At 52.3% G+C, this 25,558-nt stretch overlaps 2 long non-coding RNA genes across 4 annotated transcripts; one reads left to right on the top strand and one right to left on the bottom strand.

Annotated features, from left to right (window-relative positions):
- Positions 1 to 492: 492 nt before the first annotated feature.
- On the bottom strand, positions 493 to 5,153 carry LOC147377249 (uncharacterized). 3 transcript variants are annotated; one of them, XR_015150100.1, is made up of 4 exons: positions 4,315 to 5,153; positions 3,234 to 3,431; positions 2,795 to 2,986; positions 493 to 2,692 (listed from the first exon to the last, which is right to left on the bottom strand). It is a non-coding gene; the product is annotated as an uncharacterized LOC147377249 (long non-coding RNA). The 3 variants fall into 3 exon arrangements; XR_015150106.1 differs by lacking the exon at positions 4,315 to 5,153 and adding an exon at positions 3,967 to 4,308; XR_015150109.1 differs by having other exon boundaries at positions 2,062 to 2,692; positions 2,786 to 2,986.
- Positions 5,154 to 5,157: 4 nt separating this feature from the next.
- LOC147377248 (uncharacterized) lies at positions 5,158 to 15,870 on the top strand. The gene is made up of 3 exons (XR_015150110.1): positions 5,158 to 5,277; positions 6,034 to 6,232; positions 8,412 to 15,870. It is a non-coding gene; the product is annotated as an uncharacterized LOC147377248 (long non-coding RNA).
- Positions 15,871 to 25,558: the final 9,688 nt, after the last annotated feature.

The following is a 25,558-nucleotide window of genomic DNA, read 5'->3' as shown; positions in this document are numbered from 1 at the left end:
AGTGGGGGAGAAAAAAGAAAGGAAAAAAACTATAAATAAATTTGTAATTTTAACAGGGATTACCATGTAATTGAGAGGGGAAGGCTGCTAATGGCAGAGGCAAAGGCCAACTCAGGCCCCACGGCCTTAGCCCCACGGCAAAGCGTGGTGCTGAAGCAGTTTAGGGGTGACGCTGGGAGGGAAAGAGACACAAAGCCAGGGAGCAGACGCGAGGAAAAGGGCCGAGAATCCGTTTGGTAGCTGCTTACTGAGTGCCTGCCACACGTGCCTGGCACGAGGCAGGAGGACACAGAGGGGGACGCCCAGTGCCCGTCAGTGGGCACCATGGCGGGTCTCAGACAAAAGAGCCATGTGGTTGGTTTTCTGCTCGAGGACTCTCACCCTGGCTCTCATGTGCAAAATGGACTGGAATTGGCAAGAGTGGGGACTGGGAGATGAGTTAGGCAACCGCTGCCGTGACTTAGGTCAGAATGAGTGGCGGCCTGAATTAAAGCAGAACAAGAGGAGACAGAGAGAAAGGAGATGGTCCCGAGGTATTCAGACGAGGAAGACACGGGGGCTGGGAAGGAATGGGTGTGCTAACGCGGAAGGAGTCAGGTGTGATGGCCACGGTTTCTGGCATGAGCAACCTGTGCGGGAGATGGTACCCTCACAGATGGGATGTGTAGCTCAGGCTTAGCTAGATTACATTTGAGGGGATTGCAAGAGATCCCAGCGGAGATGTCCAATGGAGAGATAGTCAGGAGAGTGATCTGAACTGGAAGGGGGACTGGAAGGTCACCAAGAGAAAAGCGGTCACTGAAGCTGGCAGTTGGGGGGTAAGTGAGAGTCCAGGAAGAGTTAAAGGAAGAAGAGAAGAGGTCCCAGTTCAAAGTGGAGGGAATACTGATGTTGAAAGAGCAGAGAGAGGAAAGAGGCCAGTGTAGACTGAGGAGGAGGGCCAGAGAGCCCAGAGATGGGTGTCTGCAGGACACTCAGCCAGGCCTGGTGCTGTCAGTGGACAGCTATGGGGCTAATCTTCTGGACTGGAACATTAATCTGCATCTTGAAAAACTGACCCACCAGATCCAGCTCCATCAGCTTTAGAAGTGTCAGAGGGAATGGAGTCTTTGAAGATTTGAATCAAGGCTCTTCTTAGCAGCTCAAGACCTTAAATGGCCAGCTTGACTTTTTGAACCTCAGTTTTCTCTTCTGTAAAATGGGAGAATAAAACCCAACCCATAAAGACAGTTGTCAGGGCTAAATGAGATAGGCTCCCAGAACTTGCCTGATGTACCACAAATGCTCAACAAATTTCTATTTGGTTTCCTCCAGCTCACTGAGCTACCTGGCCCAGAACAATGCGATCTTAAAAGCAGCCCAAAGAGAAATCATTTTTAAAATGGGAAGAGTATGGAGGGTTCCAGAGAGAGTGGGCTGCTGGAGTGCTGAGATGCAGCTCTGAACAATCCTGGATGTTCCCTGGAAGAGGTGAGCTGCTAGTTGGGTCCAGGAATGACCAGGGGTGGCTCAGAGGGCTGGGAGCAGGCCAACGTCCTGAGCTCCCTCGGAGGCAGACAAGTGAGCAGAGAGGAGGATGCTCTGGTTGGATCCAGAACTCAGCCCCAGGAGCATGTGATGGTGATCTGGAAGGGAATGAAGGTGGCCCCGCGGCGGCCGTGGGTAGAGCCGACCTCACAGGATCTCAGTCTATCCCGGAGTCAGTTGAAGGATTCCTGCCTCCAGGGAACTCACTCCAGGAGGAAGGCTACATTTTTCACTCCTTGTTTATACTTTAGAGTTATAAAAATTCACTTCTTCCTCCCTCCGAAAGCCCAGGGTGCCTATAAACAAACATCTCGATATACAAAGATAAATGGAAATCATAACTTCCCAAGCTTCAGAATCCAAACAAAGACGAAGAGAGAGGGCGGGGGGCCGGGAGGAGGCAGACTTTGACGAAATCTAGCCCATGCCAGCCCCGGTCTCTGGTCATGATCAATATGTTCTCCAAAGTGCCTTTTAAATTACTGTCGGAGGCAATGTGCCATATTTATGTATACACAAGCTTAGAGGTGACACGGGGGAGAGATGCAATTTCTATTATGAAATCATAATGTGCATTTATCTTCAGGAATAACACATCGAAATGTTGGAGTGAGGAAAAGTTGAAAAAGCAATCTGTCTATAAATAAAGACCGCAGACATCCTGACATTTTACGATGCAGGGGATTGCAGCAAGAGCTTCTCCGTTGGACGCATCACCCAAGGGATCGTGTTCAAACTCCAACTTCTTGGAAGACAGTATTTGAAAGCCCAGAAACCTTCTTGCTGATGCCCAAAGCAAAGCAAGTAGAACTTTGCTTCTCCGACAGAGAATGGACTTGGGCCAGGGTCAGGGAGTGTTCAACAATTCACGATAAATCTAGCTCTTCCCCTGACAAGAGTGTTTCCGGGGACGGATGCTTGAAGGAAGGAGCGCGTGTACTTCTGAAGTCAGGACTGTGGTACACGTGTTCTCCTTTCTCAGAGAAGAGCAAAGTGGAACGAAAATGCAGGCAAATTCAGGGAAGGCTTGGTCTCTCAGGGAGGCTCAGCCCTGATACCTCATGTCACACTGACCCCATGACCTCCTGTGCCCTTGGCCAGTGGCTGCAGGGTCCAGAGGTCACTGTGGTCTTGACCTTCTATACTCATGACCAGGCGGCATCTTCTGCAAGGACAACAAGCAGATTTGCAGGCTAAGCAGAGGGGCCTTGGTAGGGGAGAGGGTGGGGTGCCTGGGGACGGGGGGCCTGTTACCCACGTCTCTGACCCCAAATACGGCAGGGCGGCCACCCGTGCAGACTCCCCGTCAGCCGCGGCTCCTTGTTCACTCTTGCGCCTGCTCGCTCACTTGCTCTACAACCGTATCCAAGCGCTTTTAAAGAGCTGCACCGCGCTGGGGACTTGCCGTGAATCCGACACCATCCCTGCCCGCAGGGGCCTCACCATACTCCAGACTGACCTGTAATTGGCAATTACCAGGAAGAAAGAGCTGTTAAAGGTACTTTGCAGCCCAGAAAGGGAGGAGACACGTCTAACTCAGCCTAGGGGATCAGACAGGTTTCCTGAGGAACCATTTGGAAGGAGGAGTAGAAAAAGGCCAACTGGAAGAAGAGGCAATCCCAAGCAGCAGGGAAGGCCCAAGATGCAAATGGGCTCTGGGTAAATGCAAGGGATTCCCAAGACCACAGAAAACAGTCAACACTCACCCTGTGTCAGGAGTGAGCTGGGGATTGCACCAGCCTCTTAACCAACTAGCCACGTACACACGTGCCCACGAGCATCCTCAGGCGTCGTGTATAGAGCACTCTGTATCGTTGACACGGCGTCAGACAGTGAACCCAGGTCTGCCCAGCCCCAGTGCTCATGGCGACCCCCATCAAAGTGTGCCCAGGTCTGTGCCAAACCTGGAAGTGGACACAGAATCATGAGAAAAATGAATGACGGGTCCTGTATGAGGGCGGGTTAGCTATTTAAAAAAAAAAAAAAAAAAGCATAGATTTGAGAGTCAGATTCAAATTCAAAACCAGACCTGCCGCCCACTAGGGGTTGAGCCTGGGAGAACCTGCGTGCCCCTCCCCTGTACCGTGAGGCTGGTGAGATGAGCCCCTCCCGGGGGCTGCTGTGGGGGTGTAAGCTGCCAGCAGGCATCTGGCATAGAGAAGGGGCTGGGGGGCTCCCCGTGAGATGCGAGTGACGTCGTTACCCGCAGGGGCCCCTGAGGGAGGGGGCGAGGCACAGGGGCGACAGGCGGGGCTGGAGGTCAGGGGCTCCGCCCTCCCTCCCCGGCGCGTTGGGCGTCACACCTGCAAAGTCCGGGGTTTTAAAAGGGTTGTGTTTGCTGGACTTGGAGCCCCTGACCTTGTTGTCCCTTAGTCCCCACCCTCCTGAGCCCCGCTGAGGTGCCCCAGTGGCGGAGCCCAGGAACCAGGCAGGCACCACCTGAGTCTCTGGTTGCTTGTCCTCGGCCTGGCTGATGTGCTGGTCGCTCCTAAGTGCAGTGACACCGGAGCCAAAGGGTCAGGGCGTGTCTGCCCTCAAGAGTCAGGATGGACCCGGGGCGGGGAGGAACCAGCCCCTGAACAAGTCCAGGCAGCCCCGGGGGCTCTGGCATTTCAATTCTCTGCAGGCGGGGTAGGTTTAGCAGCTCCTGGCCTCCTCGGCAGATCTTAACCAGAGCACCGTCTTCATCAAATCCCAGACGTGTAGGCACTGGCATCCATGTTACCGATGAGAAAACTAAGGCCCAGAAAGGATGAGTGGCTTGCCCGGTGTCGCCTGATGACTCACCGCTGTAGATTCAGATCAGTGCTCTGCCCCCAAGGGGCTCCGTGGGCTTGGGAAAGTTGCTGTGCCCATCTGGGCCTGTCGTGTGGGAGGAGTGAGCATGAGGGCTGCTTTATTGGCTCTGCCGAAGGTTACACGAGCCCATTTGTGGGAGGCACGCAGTCATTGATATCACTATTACCGTTTCAGCTCTTAAAAGAGATCAGCCCTCTGCCCGTGAAGACTGCCGTTTCTTGCACCTGGAACTCATTTCCCTCCCCAGGGCTGGAAAGAAGCAGCTAAGGCTGGAAGTGCGGCTGGAGGCAGAAGGGAGCCTGGGGCATTACGGCCATCGCCAACCACGGCAGCGGCAAACACGACTCCGTGTGTGTTTACCAGATGCCAGGCACGGATGCAAAGGCTCCCCCAACAGCCCTGCAAGTAGCTACTGTTACCCCATCTTATAGGTTATTAGAGTAGGGGGCTAGGATCCTCCCCTCCCCAAGCTTTTTTGAGTCGTGGGTGGAGGGTTACAGGGACACGGCTTGCACTGGCTTTTTGCCCGAGCAGGAGCTGAGGAGAGGGGGTGGTGAGTTTGGGAGCCGGGGACCGGTTCTCTAATGAGGAGGTCGCCTTATCAGAGTCAGGGAGACCATTCCCTCCTCGCCTTGCTTGTGTGCTTCCTGTTAGTCCCTCAGTCGTGTCCGACTCTTTGTGGGCTGTAACCCGTCAGACTCCTCTGTCTATGAAATTCTCCAGGCAAGAATACTGGAGTCGGTTGCCATTCTCTTCTCCAGGGGATCTCCCCAACCCAGGGATCGAACCCGGGTCTCCCACATTGCAGGCAGACTCTTTACCGTTTGAGCCACCAGGGAGTCTGACTCACAACAGCGCTGCCTGTGCTGCAGGCCCCGGACCCTGGACGGGAGAAGCAGACGTGCAGGGAGTCCTTTCCTGCTGCCCTGGGGGGACAGATGCTCTGGACAGGTACGCGGGCCAGGGTGCTGCCTTACTGAACTCACGCCCTGGGCTGGGGTGGCTGGGTTGGGAACAGGGACGGGGAGGGGAACTTCTGTGTCCTGAAGGATAAGACTCTTCCCTGGGGCTGCGGGCTAGGATCGAAGTCAGGCTTCCCCGAGGGACGAAGGCTGGGACGGGACTTGGGACAGAGGCTGGGTCCTGGAGGGGCCCCCGGAGGGTCCAGGGGGAGGCTGGGCCACGTTGTCTTCACTAGAGGAAGGCAGAGCCCGCTCCCACAGCAGGAGGACAATAGCCCCCAGGCCTGGAGAGAGAGAGCAAAGGAGATTGTCAGCACAGCAGGAAGATGGGGCAGCCGAAGCTGGCAGACAAAAGCCAGCCAAGAGAAGGCTGCCGGGGAAGGAGAGAGCCTTGGGCAAGAGATAAGGCCGGGAATGAAAAGGCTGGGGAAGGAGAGAAGAGCAGGAGCTGCCGGGGTGGGGAGGCTCGGAGCTGAGTGGGGCGGCTTTGTCCGGGGCTGGGTCGGTGTGGAAGAGGGCTAAAGGCGGTTTATGCCAGTCTAAGCTGGTGACGTGTGTGTGTGTGTGTGCGCATGCATGCTCATTCATGTCCAACTCTGCGGCCCCGTGGACTGTAGCCCGCCATGCTCCTCTGTCCACGTAATCCTCCAGGCAAGAATACTGGAGTGGGCTGCCATTTTGTCCTCAGGAGGATCTTCCAGACCATGTACTGAACCCACATCTCTTGCATCTCCCACACTGGCAGGCAGGTTCTTCACCCCTGCGTCACCTGGGAAGCCCGTCTGTCCCCACCCCTAAGCGTCATGTTGGCCCCTGGGCCTGGAAACGTCGCTTTGCCAGGATGCCAAGTTGACCCACCCGGGTTCCCAGAGCCCCAGTACACCTGAGCAGGCACCAGAGCCTGTGTGTGTGCCTCTCTTGCATCGTTTCAGCCCCCAGGGGAGGTAAGAAGGATCATTTTCCGTGAGTAATAGGTGACAGATGCACCCACCTGGGACCCCACAGCTGTGTGCCTCCCAAGCCTTGGCGTGCCTCTTGCTGGGTGGAGTCAGGCCCCATCTATTCCAGGGACTTAGGCTCACCAGTGCAGCAGTGTGGAGTCCTGCAGGGTCCGCAGGCCAGAGCCCGGGCTGAGAGTCCTTACTGTTCCTTGAGCCCAGTTTCTGCATCTGTGCGATGGGTATCCCAGCCCTGGAAACCCTGATACTGTTGGTGGCCCAGCGAGGGGACGGACGTGAACATCCTTCTCACAGAAGCCGTTTCAGTGCTAAAATCATCATCGGAAACACCACCAGTCTTCAACACCTCCGTCTCCCGTCCCCAGCCACCCCAGCCCCTCTACCAGCTTGGACCACGGTGCACCAGGCTCCCCGAGCTTGGGGCCTTTCAGGTGGGGCCTCTGGGCCAGGGCCCCCGGCTCCCCTCACCATCCGGTCATGGAAGCTTAGCCTCTTCTTCCTTATCTCCCAGAGAATGTTACTGTTTTTACTTTTGGATTTTTTCCTTTCTTTCTTTCTTTTTTTTTATGGGGATTACTTTACGAGCAGAGATTTTGCTTTTTTGCAGCAGCAGACTTGGAGCCCGCCCGGCTCTGTGTTTACGAGCGCTTTCAGGAAGGTTTATGAGGCTGTAGCCCGGACCATTCCGGGGGGCAGGAGGTGGGGGCAGAAGGAGCTCGAAAAGCTGTTGGTGGGTCTCTGTCTCCTCTTCCTGGAGCGCTGGGCTCTTTCTGAGTCAAGGACCCCTGGTGACTTGTCTGGGAAGAGAACGCCACACGAGGTGTGGGTCCCCAGCTCACCACGGTCCTGTCCTGGGTGTCTCCTCCTCCCTCCACTACTCAGTCTCCCCGTCTGTCGAGCGGCTGTGTTTGCAGCACCAGCCTGAGGGTGGTTGGGAGGAGTCACGCTCAGCACAGGACACAGGACAGATCCCCGTCCCCGAGCTCTTCCCGTCTCCCTGGGAAATGCAGGCAGGCAACCAGCCTCACTTGGGACTTCTAACTTTCCATGATTCCATAACAGGAACGACCAATTGGTGTTCAGTCCAAAGTCAGACTCTATGCTAAGCCCTGAAGGTCCTTCACTGCACGTGGGGGACACTGGGTGGGAGATCCAGGTGTACAGGGCCTGGTCCTTTCCTGCTGTCCTGGGGGAGGGCATCTGGACGGTGCTCAGGGCAGGGGAGCTTCCTTACTCAGCTCACGTCCTGGGGCGCGGAACTCGCTGTGATCACCTCACGGGGTGGGTGTCGTTGTCATCTTCACTTTCAGATGAGCAAACTGAGGCTCGGGGAGGGTGTGCCACTTACCCGAGGTCACCCAGCTACGAGGTGAGACAGGTCAGTCAGCACCTGGAACGTCTGGCTGCACAAACCACATCCTCGGAATCGTGACAAGAAAGGGGAGGAAGGGACGGGGTGCCCTGTCTGTAGGGGGAGGTTCATCCCGGCTTATAGCAGAGCGCATCCGGTCCCCAGTCAGACACCCAGTCCCCACCCCGAGGCCTCCTTTCCAGATAACAGAGGGCGGGTGGTCCCAGGCCCCAGACACTTTAGCTCCAAGGCTGGACCTCATGCGGTGGCTCTGCTTGGGAGGGGACATCCCAACTCGTGCTGATGTCAGTCCCGTTTTGGCCAAAGATAACACTGCAGCAAAGCACCTATGCAAAGACAGGCTCACTTTGGTTTAGACCTTAGGAAGGACTTCTGCATAAACTGAGCAGCGAAAGAAACACAGAGGTGCTTCTAAATCCTCTCCTCTGGGAAATTTCTAAAGGAAGTGTTGGATTTCAGGGGTGCCACGTGGAGGCAGGGGGCTGGAAGAGAGCCCCTCAGAGCCCTTCCTCCTGGGTGGAGAACAGAAAACTCCCCAGTGCCCAAGAGCTGGGAAACAGCAGAGCACCAGCCTCCAGGGCCTCGTCTGCCTGCCCGCCCCGCGGCCCCTGGCTCCCCTCGTAGCCCTCTGGGCCCTGAAACAGCTATTTAATGGGCAGTGATGCCACGCTGATCACACTCGGTCTTGTCTGCCAGCAGGACGACTCTGGGAGCGGGATGTAGCAATGCTGCTTGTGTATCCTGCTAAGAGATATTTAATAAATATGCAAATTGCTGCCTCTACCTCCTCAGGCAGGTGAGGAGCGGGACGAAGCCGGAGTTAAGCATTAAATCTCTGCGCAGCGAGAGTGGCTCAGCACAGAGGCAGAGACTGGAGCTGCACTGCCTGGGAAGGCGTCCATCTGGCACCTCGGAGCCCCCGCTCAGAGGGTGGAAGGGAGCAGGAGAGGCAGGGAGACTAACAGGGGCACCTGGGAAAGGAGGGCGGCAGGCTGTTTTACTTAAGGCGGCTGAGTGTGCTGTTGGGGGACGGGAAGACATCTTTTCCATCTCTGCAGCCATCACCCCACCAACCAGCCACCCTCCCATGCCACAGACCCATCCAGCCTCCACCACCCAGTTACTCACCCTCCAAGCCGTTATTCCACTCACCCAAATTTTCATCCACCCACCCACTCACTGACCCGCTCACTCTCTCACCCCAGCACCCCACCATCCGCTCTTCCTCCATCTATCCAGCTACCATCCATAAATTCACCATCCATGTATCCAGACTTAACTATTAAACCACCATCCAAACACATGCCCATCATATAATGTCCGTCTACCTTCTTCCCTTTTCATCACCCATCCACCCACGCATCCATCCATCCATCCATCCATCCCTCGTCTCGTCCACCCATCCACTCATCCACCCATTCTTCTGTATTCTATTTCCTGTATACAAGACTATGTTCTAGGCACTGAGGCTGCAGAAGCAGTTGGGCTTGAGGAGTCATCAGCAGGTTCACAGAGATCAGCTATGCACAGTGAAACGTGGTCAGGAATATCGGCTGCCTCTTGCCACAGGTGACTTAGAGCAAAGATCGCATCTGACGGTCTCTCCCTTCTGGGAAAATCAGGAAGCTTCCCGAACGAGGTAGTATTCCACTGCAGCGATGTGGATTGGTTCCTCTCCTGTTCCCAGTCAAAAATTAGCTCAGATTTTACCATGTTTATTTCTTGAGCACTAGAGAGAGATGAGCCAATTATGTTCTCTGCTCCTAAGACGTTCCTGGTCTAGAGCAGGGGAGAGAGACAGAGAAAAAATAAATTATATGTGATGGTAGAGGATTGCAGGAGAAGGCAATGGCACCCCACTCCAGTGCTCTTGCCTGGAAAATCCCATGGACAGAGGAGCCTGGTAGGCTGCAGTCCGTGGGGTGGCTAGAGTTGGACACAACTGAGCGACTTCACTTTCACTTTTCACTTTCATGCATTGGAGAAGGAAATGGCAACCTACTCCAGTGTTCTTGCCTGGAGAATCCCAGGGACGGGGAAGCCTGGTGGGCTGCCATCTATGGGGTCGCACAGAGTCGGACACGACTGAAGCGACTTAGCAGCAGCAGCAGCAGCAGAGGATTGCAAGGCACGGGGTCAGCCAAGTGGAGAGTGTGAGCAACCTTGGGTGCCTGGAGATGGGTGTGAGGAGAGCAGGGAATTCACCGGTTAAGCCTTGGCCCACGTGGCACATACACTTTGCAAGTCAGCGATAGCTCACCAAGGGGTTGGGAAAAAGACTGGTTTTCAAATCTGGCAGGTTTTGGTTTTAAGTCAAGCTTTGTTCTGTACTAACCGTGAGACCCAGGTGCCTCTGTTTCCTCCTCTGATGTACATAGTTACTACTGATTCACGTGGTTGTCTGGCAGAAAGAAACACAACAATGTAAAGCAATTATCCTCCAATAAAAAATAAAGTAAAAGAGGAAGGTAACTTCGCCTTGAGAGGGGCAGACTACGGGCTGAAACGGCCCCACGTGGAGAAAGCGCAGGAGAAGCACACAGTAGGCTGTCAGGCAGTGCTGGTGGGCGGCTGAGCTCCTGGGGCAGGGCCTGGGTCTCTGTGCTGGTCTGGAGACCATCTACGCCACTCTCTCCTCCCCTCTGTCTGCCTCCACTGGGACCAGCAGTCCCCTCCTGAGGGAGCCACAGGGAGCCCCACCCATTTGCTGTGAGACTCACTCATTTGCCCACCAAATACCCAAGCCCAGCGCAGACGGCCCTTCCTGCCCAGTAACCAGTGCAACAGCCGCTTTGCGTCCCCTCTTCAAATGCACAAGGCGTTGCAATTTCCTACGTGTCCCCTCCCTTCCTGAAACACGTCTCCTTTTCCCCCTCCTCCCCTGCAAGCTGAAATGAAATTATATATATTTCTTGCCATCGTCTGCTATCAACTGTGTCTCCCAGAGAACCATGGGTAATCTCAGATGCAAATATCCTATGCAAATCCAGCTGCTGGTTAAAATTAGGAGGAAGCCCAAGGCAGACGCGGTTATGGGCTGTAACTGGAATCTCTAGAGCCGTGATTCAGACGTGTGAGCAAAGCTGGCAGCTTTCAAGATGGAGCTCCAGACCCTGAGCTTCTGCGTGCGCGCGTGTCTGTGTGTGTGTGTGTGTGTGTGTGTTTGTGCAAAGCAAGTGTGGGCCACTTAACTTGGAAGATTTGGTTTCCAGGCTTTAATTCTCCCCCAGTGGTTCCCACCCAGGAGCGGCTCCCCCAGGGGATATCTGGCGAAGTCTAGAGACACTTTGGTTGTCTCAACTCAGTGGGTGCTGTCAGCAGCTGGTGGGGAGAGTTGGTTGCTGCCAAACATCCCACAAGGGGCAGGATGGTTCCCCCGGCAAAATGTCAGTAGTGCTGAAGTTGAGAAACCCTGTCCAAATCTGTTCTAACCCCACAGGGGTCCACAGGAGGAAGAGGAGGTCAAAGGCTGCTGAGTCAGTGGTTACCTCTTCCTTGAAAGGAGAGAACATCAAGCCCTCCACACCCCTCACTCACCCGGTATCACCTCGTGCTTTTGCAGCCTCACCCCTTATTGCTTTGCTTGGTTGGGTGTCCACCCTGGCCCCCTCTCTCCCCTCTCCCCACCGCAGAACCCCAGTCTAACCCCTCCAGTGTGTGTCTTACACATGAGGCTTCCCATAAAACACGTGGTGTCATCGATTGGTGAATGGGCTTTCATTTACATGAATGGTATTGGACTGCAGATTTCATTCTGTTGCTTAATTTTTGCTCTTAATGCTGTGTTTTTAAGATCTATCTCTGCTCCTGTGTGTAAACCTTGTTCGATGCCTCTGACTGCTGCAGAGCTTTCCAGAGAGACAACTGCTCGGCAAAGAGTGGATACCAGATCCCCCCAGGGACTTGTGAGAGGGTTTCCCTGGAGTGCCCAGGAGTGGGCTGAAGGGGTGCGACAGTTCATTTCCCCTCACGCTGCCAGGTTCCTTCCAGAACGCGCTGCTCCACACACTGCTGTCAATACACAGCATTACCAACTCAAAGCTTTTCTCCAATCCGATCGCTGTGAAGTGCTATGATGTCCCTGTTGTTGTTATTGGAGTCGAGTTGATTGACAATGCTGTGTTCATTACTTCTGTGCAGCAAAGTGACTCAGTTGTACATATACTTTCCCTTTTGTATCCTTTTCCATGATGGTTTATCACAGGCCACTGAACATAGCTCTCCACGCTGCACAGCGGGACCTTGCTGCCCGCCCGCTGTCTGTGAGGCCTCGCGTCCGCCAGCCCCGACCTCCCGCGCGTCCCTCCCCCAGCCCCTCTCCCGCAGCTATGTCTGTTCTGCACGTTCGCGCGTCTGTTTCTGTCTCACAGACACGTTCCTTTGTGTCATATTTTCGGTTCCGCATAAAGCACTCTCGTACGGTATTTGTCCTTCCCTTTCTGACTCGGTGTGCTAATCTCGGATTGCGTCCGTGTTGCTGCGAATGGCGCGGCCTCATTCTTTGTGACGTCTGTGTAGTATTCCATCGTGTACATGCGCCGCATCGGGACCCATTCGCCTGCCGGTGGGCACTGAGGCTGTTTGCTTGCCCATTTTGACCAGTGCTGCTGTGAATATACGGGCGCAAGCATCTTTCTGAATCATAGTTTTGTCGAGAAATACGTGTAGGAGTGGGATTGCTAGATCGCATGGTAACTCTACTTTTAGTTTTCTGAGGGACCTCCATACCGTTCTCCACAGTAGCCGCACCAGCTCAGATTCCCACCAGCAGCGTAGGAGGGTTCCCTTTTCTTCACACCCTCTCTAGCTTTTGTTATTTGTAGCTTTTTAAATGAATGTTGTCATTTTAATTGGAGGAAGGAAAGTGGATTTTTTAAAAGTATTTTCTAGGGCCTAGGAATAGAAAGCCACCTTTGCAGCAAGCTGATGCTGGGGACCTATTTCCCACCTACCTACACGTGAGGCATTTGAAAGTCCAGAGAGCTCGAGGTGCGCAAAATCAGGAAGCCATTCACTCCTCAGAGAGCAAACATCTCCTGGGGTCTTCTCGGAACTGGCGTCCATGCTGAGCATTCAGGACAAAGAGGTCAGCGATGTAGTTATGCCCCCCTTCCCACAGACGAGCAGGGAGAGGGAACCAGCAAAGAACCGATTCACTCAATGGCCCATGATTAGCGCTACCAGGACTCTGTGTGTGGGGCGGGTGGTGGAGTCAGAAAGGACTGCCCTAAGGAAGGGCCGTTTAGATGGGAACCCAAGATAACAAGAATCACCCAGGCAACGGGGCAGCACGCCCCCAGGCTTCTCAGAGCCCCAGTTTCCCATCTGTGGACGAAACGGCACACACGGGCTCGGAACAGAGCGCACGTTTAGTAACAGAGCTGAGCTCCTAGCACCGTGTGGAGCGCTGATGGGGATGTCAGAACTCGAGCCCTGCCCTGGGCGGGGCATGGACACAGGCGGGGCTTCTGTTACCGGAAGCCAGGAGCAAGCGAAAGACCTTATGGGCTGATGGGGCGGGAGGAACTGCAGATGGATGGGAAGATGGGGGTGGTTAAAGCGGAAATGAGATGGGGTCGGGGGACCAGGGGCAACCAGAGAATCAAGAGAGGATTTGCGTGTGTGTGCGCCTGCTCTGTTGCGAAGATGCGCCCAGTTCTTGGTGACGCCCTGGACGGTACCTGCTAGTCTCCTCTGTCCACAGGATTTCCCACGCAAGAATATTGGAGCGGGTCACCATTTCCTTGACCAGGGACCCTGCTGACCCAGGGATCGAACCTGCGTCTCCTGCATTGGAAGGTGGATTCTTTACCACGGAGCCCCCTGGGAAGCTCAACGGTGGATTTGAGGGAGACCAAATCTGGAGCTCTAGAGGCCACGTCGGAGCAGCTCCATGGATTTGGCAAGTAGAGCGGGCATCTCTTTCCCAGGAGGACCCTCCACAGAAATTTGGGAGCTAGATGCTAAATGCCCAGTTTGGAGGATGAGGAGTTGAGGCTGCAGAGGACGTCTGCTGGGTCAGTGATGGTCATGCTTAGGCGGGTCTGCTGTAGGCTGGAACTTCCGCCACCAGCCTGGGCCTCTTTTGCTCTACCTACAGGGCGTCGTGGCCCCAGTGCTCTGGCTGAGTGTCTGCATTTGGGCTGCTGTCCCTACCCCAGCGGCTCTCTAGGAAGGGGCTGACGGAGCCAACGTCTGCCACACCACCGCCGTCCCCCGCCGGCACATATGTACCTGCACTTCCCAAGTCCGTGTGAACTCAGAACCTCAGCACCTCCCCCTCTGGGTCCTTCTGCTGATACAAACATGCCCCCTGAAGCCTTGTGTGTGCTCAGTCGCGTCCGACTCTTTGTGACCCTGTGACTGTAGCCCGCCAGGTTCATCTATCCATGGGATTCTCCAGGCAAGAATACTGCAGTAGGTTACCATTTCCTGCTCCAGGGGATCTTCCCAACCCAGGGATCGAAGCCGCACTTCTTGCATCTCCTGCATTGGCAGGCGGGTTCTTTACCACTGTGCCACCTCAGAAGCCTTGAGGTGCACAAAACTTTCTTTCCCCCCTTCCTGTCTTGAGAAATTTGGAAAACTCAGCAATGGCCACAGGACTGGAAAAGGTCAGTTTTCATTCCAGTCACAAAGAAAGGCAATGACAAGGAATGTTCAAACTGCCTCACAATTGCACTCATCTCACACGCTAGCAAAGTAATGCTCAAAATTCTCCAAGCCAGGCTTCAACAGTACGTGAACCATGAACTTGCAGATGTTCAAGCTGGATTTAGAAAAGGCAGAGGAACCAGAGATCAAATTGCCAACATCCACTGGATCATAGAAAAAGCAAGAGAGTTCCAGAAAAACATCAACTTCTGCTTCATTGACTACGCCAAAGCCTGTGACTGTGTGGATCACAACAAACTGTGGAAAATTCTGAAAGAGATGGGAATACCAGACCACCTGACCTGCCTCCCGAGAAATCTGTATGCAGGTCAAGAAGCAATAGTTAAGGAACAACAGACTGGTTCCAAATAGGAAAAGGAGTACATCAAGGCTGTATATTGTCACCCTGCTTATTTAACTTATGTGCAGAGTACATCATGAGAAACGCTGGGCTAGATGAAGCACAAGCTGGAATCAAGATTGCCGGAAGAAATATCAATAACCTCAGATACACAGATGACACCACTCTTATGGCAGAAAGTGAAGAAAAACTAAAGACCCTCTTGATGAAAGTGAAAGAGGAGAGTGGAAAAGTTGGCTTAAAGCTCAACATTCAGAAAACTAAGATCATGGTATCTGGTCCCATCACTTCATGGCAAATAGATGGGGAAACAGTGGAAACAGTGAGACTTTATTTTGGGGGGCTCCAAAATCACTGCAGATGGTGATTGCAGCCATGAAATTAAAAGACCCTTGCTCCTTGGAAGAAAAGCTATGACCAACCTATACAGCATATTGAAAAGCAGAGACATTACTTTGCCAACAAAGGTCCGTCTCGTCAAGGCTGTGGTTTTTCCAGTGGTCATGTATGGATGTGAGGGTTGGACTATAAAGAAAGCTGAGGGCTGAAGAATTGATGCTTCAGAACTATGGTGTTGGAGAAGACTCTTGAGAGTCCCTTCGACTGCAAGGAGATCCAACCAGTCTATCCTAAAGGAAATCAGTCCTGAATATTCATTGGAAGGACTGATGTTGAAGCTGAAGCTCCAATACTTTGGCCACCTGATGTGAAGAACTGACTCATTTGAAAAGACCCTGATGCTGGGAAAGATTGAAGGCAGGAGGAGAAGCAGATGAAAGAGTATGACATGGTTGGATGGCATCACCGACTCAATGGACATGAGTTTGAGTAAGCTCCGGGAGTTGGTGATGGACAGGGAGGCCTGGTGTGCTGCGGTTTATGGGGTCGCAAAGAGTCGGACACAACTGAGCAATTGAACTGCCTGACTGTCTGGAGAAAGAAGCCCCAGTTACCCCGCCTCTGAGAGATCAAACCCTTTTTCAGAGGGCCCTGTGGGGACCACCTCCCTCCTGACCCTGTGTATGTCTCCCTGCCATCGCCCCTCCCTGTTGGGACTCAGCACCACTCCAAGGGGCCCAGGATCCCCACGGGCCCTCCCCCTGCCCTGGGCTCCAGGGAGCAGCGCTGCAGCCCCTCTTCCCAGCTCATCTGGGTCTGCACTCCAACTGCATACTTCTCAGTCTGGAAGCCGGAGGCCATTAGGCTTCAGAGACGATATAAAATGTGTTTAGTGATTGTGTGTTTCTTTTTAATATCAGCTAACTGTATTTTCAGGGAAAGAGGACCAGAGCTACAGAGAGAAATAAAGGAAAAACCCACCCAGGAAAATAAAGACACAAAACTGTAGCTGTGAGGGAGGGAGTGGGGAGACTTCCTTTTGAGAGCGGCTGTGGGCTGCTTTCGAAGCAAATCTGGGTGCCTCGGGGGCCCAGGGGTGTGTGGCTGCTAGGGACTGCAGTCTATTCCCAGGGTGAAAGGGAGACAAAAAATGGCGCTTTGAAACCTGTGCTCTCGGAGCCACAATCCACCCCCAGCCTCTTCAGAGATCCAGGGTGAAGATCCCAGCTCTGAAATCAAACGGCTCAGCCTGGTGACCATGGTGACCAGCGGCTCTCGTGACATCAGATTTGTGAGCTTTGATCCCCCTTCTGTAAAATGAGGCCACAGCCATGGTGCCAGCCTTCTTGCTCTTCCGAAAATGCAGCAGCTGGAAAGAATCTGGTGAGTGACAGGCGGTTTTTGGAGGGTGGACGCTGAGCCTAGGCTTTCTGGCATTGCTGAGACTGGCCAGGGCAGAGTGGACCACCCAGCAGAGGTGTCAGGCCCTCAGGTTGTCTCCAGGATGCGTTGCAGGTGAGGGCGTTGGAGGCAGGGTCTCATATCTTCGCATCAGCTGAGCCTCAGACAGCTGCTGAGCGCATGCTCATCGTGGCTTCAGCTTCATGCCATCGTGATGAAAGCCAGCCTTGGAAGGAGGCTGCCAAGGTGCCCCTGTAGGCTGTGCATTAAGGAAAGGAACGTGAGCGTCTATTGAGGGCAGACTGCCAGGAGCATTTCCCACAGACCGTCGCGATGTCCCTCCACCACCCTGAGAAGCAGGCTTGGGATCCCATTTTTCCAGATGAGCTGATACTCAGAGGGTGGTCCCCAAGGGGGACCTTGCATCCGTCCCACCAAACTGCCGCCTTGCCTCTGCCCCTTTCCTGAAGGCCTCCCTTTCTCTGCCTCTTCCAGTCCTACCTCTCCTTGATGTACTCTCAGCCCTGTGCTTTCCAAACCCCCCAAGGCAGCCTGGGGATGTCTGGTAGGGAGAGAATGCTCTCCAAAGAGCCTGCACGCCATCCCTGGAGCCAGGGTGACACGCTCCACCCCCGCACCAGGTCAGGAGTTACAGCCGCTGACCCACAGCAGAGGCTTTATCTCCAGTAAGGCTCTTTACAAGCCCCTCCATGACTAGAGAAAAGCTAATTGCAGTTTTAGTGTCTGGAAAGGTAGAGAAAAGGGTTCTGTGTAGGCGTGAGGCTTGAATCTGAGCAGGATACTACTGTATGCATGAAACAGCAGGACTCCGTGACCGGTGATTTGTGACTTTATCTGGGAGAATCGACTAATGTGAATTACAAACCAAAACATACTCGGTCTCTGCCCCCGACTGCCTGCAGGCATTTAAGCGGCCAGGCCAGGTCTGAGCAAGGGAGGGCTTACCCAGCAGTGGTCAGGCATCCACCCTGGGCGGGAGACAGGGGGCAGGGTCAGATGCCAGGAGGTTGTTTTTCCTGATCTCATAGGTGAATAAAACCCTCTGAAAGCCTCTGAGTAGTGAAATGACGTTTAAAAAAAAAAAAAGGTTAGAATTTAGACTTGTTGTCTGGAATGGTCAGGTAGGGTCATCAGATTTAACAAATAAAAATTACAGGATGAATAATTTTTTAGCTCCAAATATCCCATGTAATATTTCACCATGCAACATTTGAGACATACTATTATTTAATTTTCAAGTCTGAAATCCAGTTTTAAATGTATATCCTGTTGTTTACCTGGCAACCCTAATTGGAAAGGAAGAGAAAGAAAGAAAAGGGGGAGATTAAAAATTCATATCTATGTGTTCCAGTATTTTATTCAGTATTTTTTTTCTAGCAGTTTTATTTGCTGGGAACTTATATTAAATGTGGTATTGTCCCTTGAGTTACTGTTATAACTACATAGAAACACATTCACATCCTCTTTCTCACATACACATACACGAATCCTGGATTCTTAAATGTATTCATTCATCAACTATGCAGTAAGTTTCTGTTATATAACAAAGGCTTTTCCAGGCATCCCCGATGGCTCAGCAGGTAAAGAATCTGCCCACAATGCCGGAGACACAGGAGATGCAGGTTCGATCCCTGGGTCAGGAAGAGCCCCTGGAGGAGGAAAATGGTAACCCACTCGAGTATTCTTGCCTGAAAAATCCCATGAACAGAGGGGCCTGGCGGGCTACAGTCCAAAGTGTTGCAAAGGTCATGCCTGAGCCACTAAGTATGCAGCAGAATCTAGAAGTGACTTCAAGAAAGTATCTAGAAATACACTGTCTCTATCTCTACATCTCCAGTCACTTCCATATCTCTCTCTTTGTAAAAGACACATGCATTTATTGTACATGTGTGTTTATACTGAGTGTGTATACAAACACACACATGTCTGCATCATGTAGCATTTTGGGGTTGGGTGAGACGACACATTCTGACAAATAACAGTAAATAAAAATGAGGTGTCCTGTTCCCAGTGACTGGGCACTGGTATTCTAAAGCAGCCATTGCCACTGTGCAATCCCCAGCAGATCTTCAGATTGCTGGACTTTTTTCCCATTACATTCATTGCCCCTGCACCGCCTACCTCAGGCCCCTCTCTCAGTTACAGCTTCTTGTCTTGGACCTCTTTTATTATTCGTACAATTTTTTGTCTTTGAAATGAGTGTGATGCTGTATCAAGTTGATGCTACTCTCCCGCACGCACCCTATGAGAAGTGTGAGTGTTTATTTGGTCTGCATGCGAGCAAGTGCTGAAGTAGCAAGATCAGTATATGCAAAAGGGTTTCAGGAAGCATGGAAAACTGTTGTATTGGCCATGATGGTGACATCATCTTTTAAGAGGTCCTGTCTGGTCAACGTTAAGTGACTTTTAAAAATAATAACCTGCTTTTCTGAGTAGCTTAAATATGGACTTGAAAATGATTTAGGATGCAATAGGTTATGCTATTTGGACAATTTAATAAGCCGTGGAGAGCAGATGTGTGGACACAGAAGGGGAAGGAGAGGAAGGGACGAGTGGAGAGAAGAGCTTGGAAACATACACATCACCATCTGCAGGACAGCCAGCCAGTGGGGTGTGCAGGACAGACAGCCAGCGGGGTGCGCTGTGTGACACAGGGAGCTCAAACCCAGCGCGCTGGGACAACCTGGAGGGGTGGGAGGGGGTGGGGGGGTCTGCGGGACAGCCAGCCAGCGGGGTCTGCTGTGTGACACAGGGAGCTCAAACCCAGCGTGCTGGGACAACCTGGAGGGGTGAAAGGGGGTGGGAGGGGGGGTTCAAGAGGGAGGGGACCTATGTATATCTATGGTTATTCATGTTGCTATATAGCAGAAATCAACACTATATTGTAAAGTGATTGTCCTCCAAATAAAAATAAATAAATTTTTAAAAAGAATAAAAATAAACCAGCCATTGTACCAACACTTTCCAATCTCTTGCAGTTTGCCACATGCATGCATATATATATATATATGGTGCTGCTGCTGCTAAGTCGCTTCAGTCGTGTCCGACTCTGTGCGACCCCATAGACGGCAGCCCAGCAGGCTCCCGGTCCCTGGGATTCTCCAGGCAAGAACACTGGAGTGGGTTGCCATTTCCTTCTCCAATGCATGAAAGTGAAAAGTGAAAGTGAAATCATAGCTTTGCTTAATTTCCAGAGATACCAAGAATCGGACTGACTCAAGGGGATTGTGTGGCTTGTTCGAGGTCATACAGCTAAGAAACGGGAAAGCCTGCGTGTGAACCAGCCCTGGGTCTGTACAGATGCTTGGTGGCTGACCAACAGATCTGGACAATGACCCCCGAGGTCACCGCCTGCCTGCTGTGCTACTTGACCCTAGGTGGCTATCTGTCTTCCTTCCTGAAGTCCTCCTTTGGGCCACCCCATCTCCATGCTCATCAACGTAAGGGGTGACTTGTTAAAGAGTCTGACAGACAAGAAGTCCGGCTTTGCCCATTGTGTGAAGCTTAGTGGGTACCAGTGGATTTCTGATTTCTGGTTGGGTTTCTGATTTCTGGTAGGATTTCTGGTAGGACTTAGATGAGCAGCTGTGAACAGAGGCTGGATCTGCAATGTGAAGCCTGATGCTTCTGGGGCCCGGAGCAAGATTAATAAATCCAGGGGAGTGGATCATCCAGGCGAGGGCTTCCAGCCTCCCAGTTCTTGGGAGAGATGGAGGGGGATGATCCATGCAGACAGTAGAGTGGAGGACATCCCTGAGCAGCCAATTAAACCACTTTTAATGGTTTCGAAGAATATATGTTCAAGTTCCAAACCAATCTCAAGACTTAGTGAAGCAGAGATAACTGGGGCTTTGGCCGTGCAAGATAAACTAGCGAATTCCGAAATGCAGGCAATCCTGTTTTATATTAAGGCAAGCGAAAATCAGCACGCATCCCGGCCCCCTCTCTCCTCGCGGTTTGATGCGTGGTTACCCACAAGAAAATGCTGTGGCATCTAGAAGCCATCCTGGCACGGAAGAGATACAGGCTGAGCAAATGAATGAATGAATGCTTTGCCCTAGGGCGCTGATCATTACAGTCAGAAGGGGAGAGGATAAGCTGATTAGAGGATACAATAAGGAAAGTGGATATTTGGGATTAAAGAGGGAAATGTGAACAGTACACGGATGTACTCATCGGCTTGTAAAATGCAATATCAAGCAATTAATTTCATAAATGCTTATTTAACTTGTGTAAACTGGGCTATGTCACAAAAGAAAGTTTGTTTTTGTTTTTGTTTTCTATCAGGCCCCGCGATGGGCTGCTACCCAGTCTGTGAGGAATTTGTCCTTGAGTTGAACACTTGCCCCGAGTCCAAACATTTCTCACCCAAGGGCTGGGCGACGGGCACAGAAAGGTGTCCCTCTTGCTCTAGAAACAGCCCAGGATGGGATCTCTCCGTGAGCGGAGTCTTCTTTTCTTTTGGAGGAGTTCGTGCTGACGGCAGCTGCCTTGCCTTTGGCCTCTGCAGGTGCTTCCTAACCCCGCCTCCACTTCCTTCTTTTCCCAGGATGCCCTTGTCCCCTCCGTTCATTCCGTGTGCTCTGGGGTTCAGCCCAGGTACTGGAGTCAGGCTGCCTCAGTTCAGATTCGGACTGTACCTCTTCCTTGCTGTGTGGCCTGAGACAGGCTATTTAAACTTTCTGAACACCTGCTTTCTCATCTGCAAAATGGGCACATTAATACCAACCACCTGCTGGAGCCACTGGAAGGGTTAGATGAGACGAGGATGAAAAGCAACGCTCCCTGCCTCGGCTAGACACGAGAGCTTTAAAAAGTGCCTGTGTCCAATTAATCCAGCGAAAGCGGGCTCTGTGGGGAATGGGCCTCAGACGTTCAATCTGAGGTTACATCCATGTGAAAAGCTTAGCAGAGTGTCCAGATCCTAGTAAGGACCCAGTGAGCGCAAGCTACTGTCATCCCAGAGCACCTGTTTGTTGGTACCCCTGACTATTCTCCAGGCTCTTTGCTAGACCCACGGTCCGGGAGACTCGCTGGTGAAACAGACGCAGGCCCTGCCCTCCTAGAAAGACAGCCCCGTCAGATGGCGTCTCCTACAAGCTGGCTCGGCCGTGTACAACCACAGACGCTCCCTCTCCCTTCCTTTCCAGGGAGTGTCACCCAGATCGCATTTGGTCACACTCCACTAAAACAACTGTGTCCCCAGAGGTGGCGCATCTCCTCCCAGAGCTGATACCCCAGCAGACCCTGGAGTGCCTTGGAATTTCATTAAGAAGTTTGGGATTCCCAGACCCACGGCCACCTTGGTTGTGAATGAATGTGACCATATCTCACTTCTGATATTCACAGGAAAGAACTGGCCAATTAGTAACTGTGGCGAACATGGGTAGCCTGAGCTCAGCATCACCTGGACCTGGTGATAGACCTGGGGTGGGGGCGGGGCTTTGGGCCTGAACTCTACCCTAGCACCCTGCCTCCTGCTTGGGTGACCACCGGTAAACTACCCGATACTGACGAGCCCCGCGTTCTTACGGTAAGGGTGGTCCTTTGCACAACTCTCGGTTACAATGAAGGACTTCCCTGAGAGTTCAGTTGGTAAAGAAGCCGCCTGCAACACAGGAGACCCCAGTTTGATTCCTGGAGTGGGAAGATCTGCTGGAGAAGGGATAGGCTACCCACTCCAGTATTCTTGGGCTTCCCTTGTGGCTCAGCTGGTAAAGAATCTGCCTGCAATGCGGGAGACCTGGGTTCCATCCCTGGGTTGGTAAGAGTCCCTGGAGGAGGGAAAGGCTACCCATTCCACTATTCTGGCCTGGAGGATTCCATGGACATATAGTCCATGGGGTCGCAAAGAGTCAGACACGACTGACACTTTCACAGTGACTATGAGGATTAAATGATGCGTGAAGGCACATGAAGGGGCTCCATGAAGACCCCAGCCCACCAACCGCATGCCTCACTTCCTTTCCTCTCTGTGTATGAGCCCAGACTACAATTTCAAATCGCCTTGCATGGCTGGTTTAATGCCCAGAGCTGCTGATTGGAGGTGCCTTTGACATGTTCGTTAAGGAGGGTTCGCTGGGCCTCTCTCTAGCAGCATTGTGAGAGTGGCTGGTTTGAGCCTCCCAGAGACCCTGGCTGCCTCTGTCATAGTACACTCCCTAATGCAGAGTTAACACAAATCCACACTGGCCTTATTTAAGTTGGGCTGCCTTCCTGGGGACCTGTGCTCCCTCTTGGGAGCAGTCTGGGGCCCTCATTAAGGACATAGGCTCTGGAGTCAGACAGAACTTGGTTTTTCCAATGTCAGCTGTAAATCCTTGGGCAAACCTCTGCACCTCTCTGGGCTTCCTTTTCCACATCCTCAAAATGTTCCAAATCCCCTAGAGAGATTTGGAGAAGGTAGATGACACCACCCTTATGGCAGAAAGTGAATAGGAACTAAAAAGCCTCTTGATGAAAGAGATAGAGGAGAGTGAAAAAGTTGGCTTAAAGCTCAACATTCAGAAAACTAAGATCATGGCATCTAGTCCCATTACTTTATGGGAAATAGATGGGGAAACAGTGGCTGACTTTATTTTTGGGGGCTCTAAAATCACTGCAGATGGTGGCTGCAGCCATGAAATTAAAAGACTCTTACTCCTTGGAAGGAAAGTTATGACTAACCTAGATAGCATATTGAAAAGCAGAGACATTACTTTGCCAACAAAGGTCCATCTAGTCAAGGCTATGGTTTTTCCAGTGGTCATGTATGGATCTGAGAGTTGGACTGTGAAGAAAGCTGAGTGCCGAAGAATTGATGCTTTTGAACTGTGTGTTGGAGAAGACTCTTGAGAGTCCCTTGGACTGCAAGGAGACCCAACCAGTCCATCCTAAAGGAGATCAGCCCTGGGTGTTCTTTGGAAGGACTGATGCTGAAGCTGAAACTCCAGTACTTTGGCCACCTCATGCGAAGAGTTGACTCATTGGAAAAGACTTTGATGCTGGGAGGATTGGGGGCAGGAGGAGAAGGGGACGACAGAGGATGAGATGGCTGGATGGCATCACCGACTCGATGGACATGGGTTTGAGTGAACTCCGGGAGTTGGTGATGGACAGGGAGGCCTGGCGTGCTGTGGTCCATGGGGTCGCAAAGAGTCGGACACGACTGAGCGACTGAACTGAACTGAACTGAAGAACATGCCGAGCACTGTTCCTGGTGCTGTCACACGTATTCACTTATTTACTTCTCCCTGTCACCCTGTTTCACAGAGGAGGACCCTGAAGCATCAGCAAGGTTTAGCAGGGTCACAGAGTCGGGCACTGGAAATAGAGCCAGAATTTAAGCTTCAGCTGTTCATCTCCAGAGTTGGAGGCTGGATGCGTGAACAGATGAGTGAGTTAGTGCTAAAGCACTTAGCACAACACTCAGCACACAGTAAGCACGCAATCTATGATGGTGATCGGGGCTTCCTAGGTGGCGCTAGTGGTAACCTAATGCCTGCCAGTGCTCGAGACAAGGGTTCGATTCCTGGGTCCAGAAGATGCCCTGAAGGAGGGCATGGCAGCCCACTGCATTATTCTTTCCTAGAGAATCCGGTGGGCAGAGGACCCTGGCGGGCTACCGTCCACGGGGCTGCAAAGAGCTGGACACAACTGAAGCGACTGAGCACATACAGCCATGTGACGGTGATCATTAGTATTTCAACATCACAGCACTCTATCCTCCTACACAAAAAAGATTCTGCCTGTCCCCAAGGGTTCTAGGGCCCCACTGCACACTCCACTCCCATCTTCCTGTCTCCAGCGTCCAAGTTTCTGTAAACAAACTACAAAAAAAAAAAAAAAGTGTACTCAAAGATGCTGCTCTCCACATTAAGGAGCCAGAAAGCTGAATATTCACAGGGTAAATGAGGGCATGAGTTTGAGTAAACTCTAGAAGTTGGTGATGGACAGGGAGGCCTGGCGTGCTGCAGGCCATGGGGTTACAGAGAGTCGGACACAACTGAGCGACTGAAATGACCAACTATACGTAAAATCACCATCACCAGAAGTTACCAAAACTTTATAGAAAACTTTCTATTCTTCATGTACGTTAAACCCCAGGCCTTCCTCCCGCTTGGCAGTTCAACACCTTGTAAGTTACGTGTTAGTTAGGTCTCGCTTGTCTCAAGTGGAAATTGGGTGAAATGCCCGAATTCCTTCACAAGATTGTTGTAAGGGGTCAAATGAGTGGTCCCCCTTTAAATATCGCTGTGTTGAACTCTGATCATCATTGCCCTGCCCTACTTTTTTCCCCCATTTTACCATAGCTCTTATGACTTTCTAAGAGACTATACGCTTTATTTATTTGGTTATATATGGGCTTCCCTAGGGCTCAGACGGTAAAGAATCTGCCTGCAATGCAGGAGACCCAGGTTCGATCCCTGGGTCGGGAAGATCCCCTGGAGGAGGAAATGGCAAAGTTCTCCACTATTTTTGCCTGGAAATTTGCATGGATAGAGGAGTCTAGTGGGCTGCAGTCCACAGGGCTGCAGAGAGTCGGACATGACTGAGCGACTGAGCACCTAGGCTTTACCAGTGTCATTTGGCCAGGGCAGGATGGGAATGAGAACGTGATTGGACATCCTCATCCTTGGATGAGAATGACCTCATGCTGACCTAGGACGGGAGCAGGAGACAGAAGGACAGATCAGATACCAGGGAGAGGTTGAGACTGGACTTGGGGGCTGGCTGCCAGCGGGGACAGAGGAGAGTGAGAGACACCCACGCTGCCGCCCGGAGCCAGCTGCCTCGGTCCCCACAGCAGGGTGACGAAAGGGCCGCTCGTCTCAGACATCGCAGAGGTCACCTCCAGCCTGGCCTCCCCACTGGCTGCTGCCAGGTGAGGATTCATTGCGAATAAGAAAGAGGGGAAGGAGACAGCAATGATGAGGACCCCGACACAGGAAGGAATTCCAAACAAATGGGTCCTTTGATCATTGGACCGATTTCCGCAAAGGCTTGTTAACTCCAAGAAGATCAAATGGGGAAGATAATGAGCAATTTTCAGGTAGTAGGTGCAGCCTCCGAGGTGACAACCCAATTTAGTCGGATTCTTAATCAAGTCGGAATCCCTGACTTGACGCTATTTGCGGAGTCTATTACTCCATTATGCTGAGTGCTTTGCTGTCTACGGTCCCCA

Source organism: Bos grunniens, chromosome 2 (genome assembly GCF_055505025.1).
Source record: "Bos grunniens cultivar Pamir isolate PY7600 chromosome 2, Bosgru_T2T1.0, whole genome shotgun sequence".
NCBI classification, from domain to species: Eukaryota; Metazoa; Chordata; class Mammalia; order Artiodactyla; family Bovidae; genus Bos; species Bos grunniens.
Note: the sequence above shows the minus strand (reverse complement) of the source record. Positions and strands in the feature narration are given on the sequence as shown.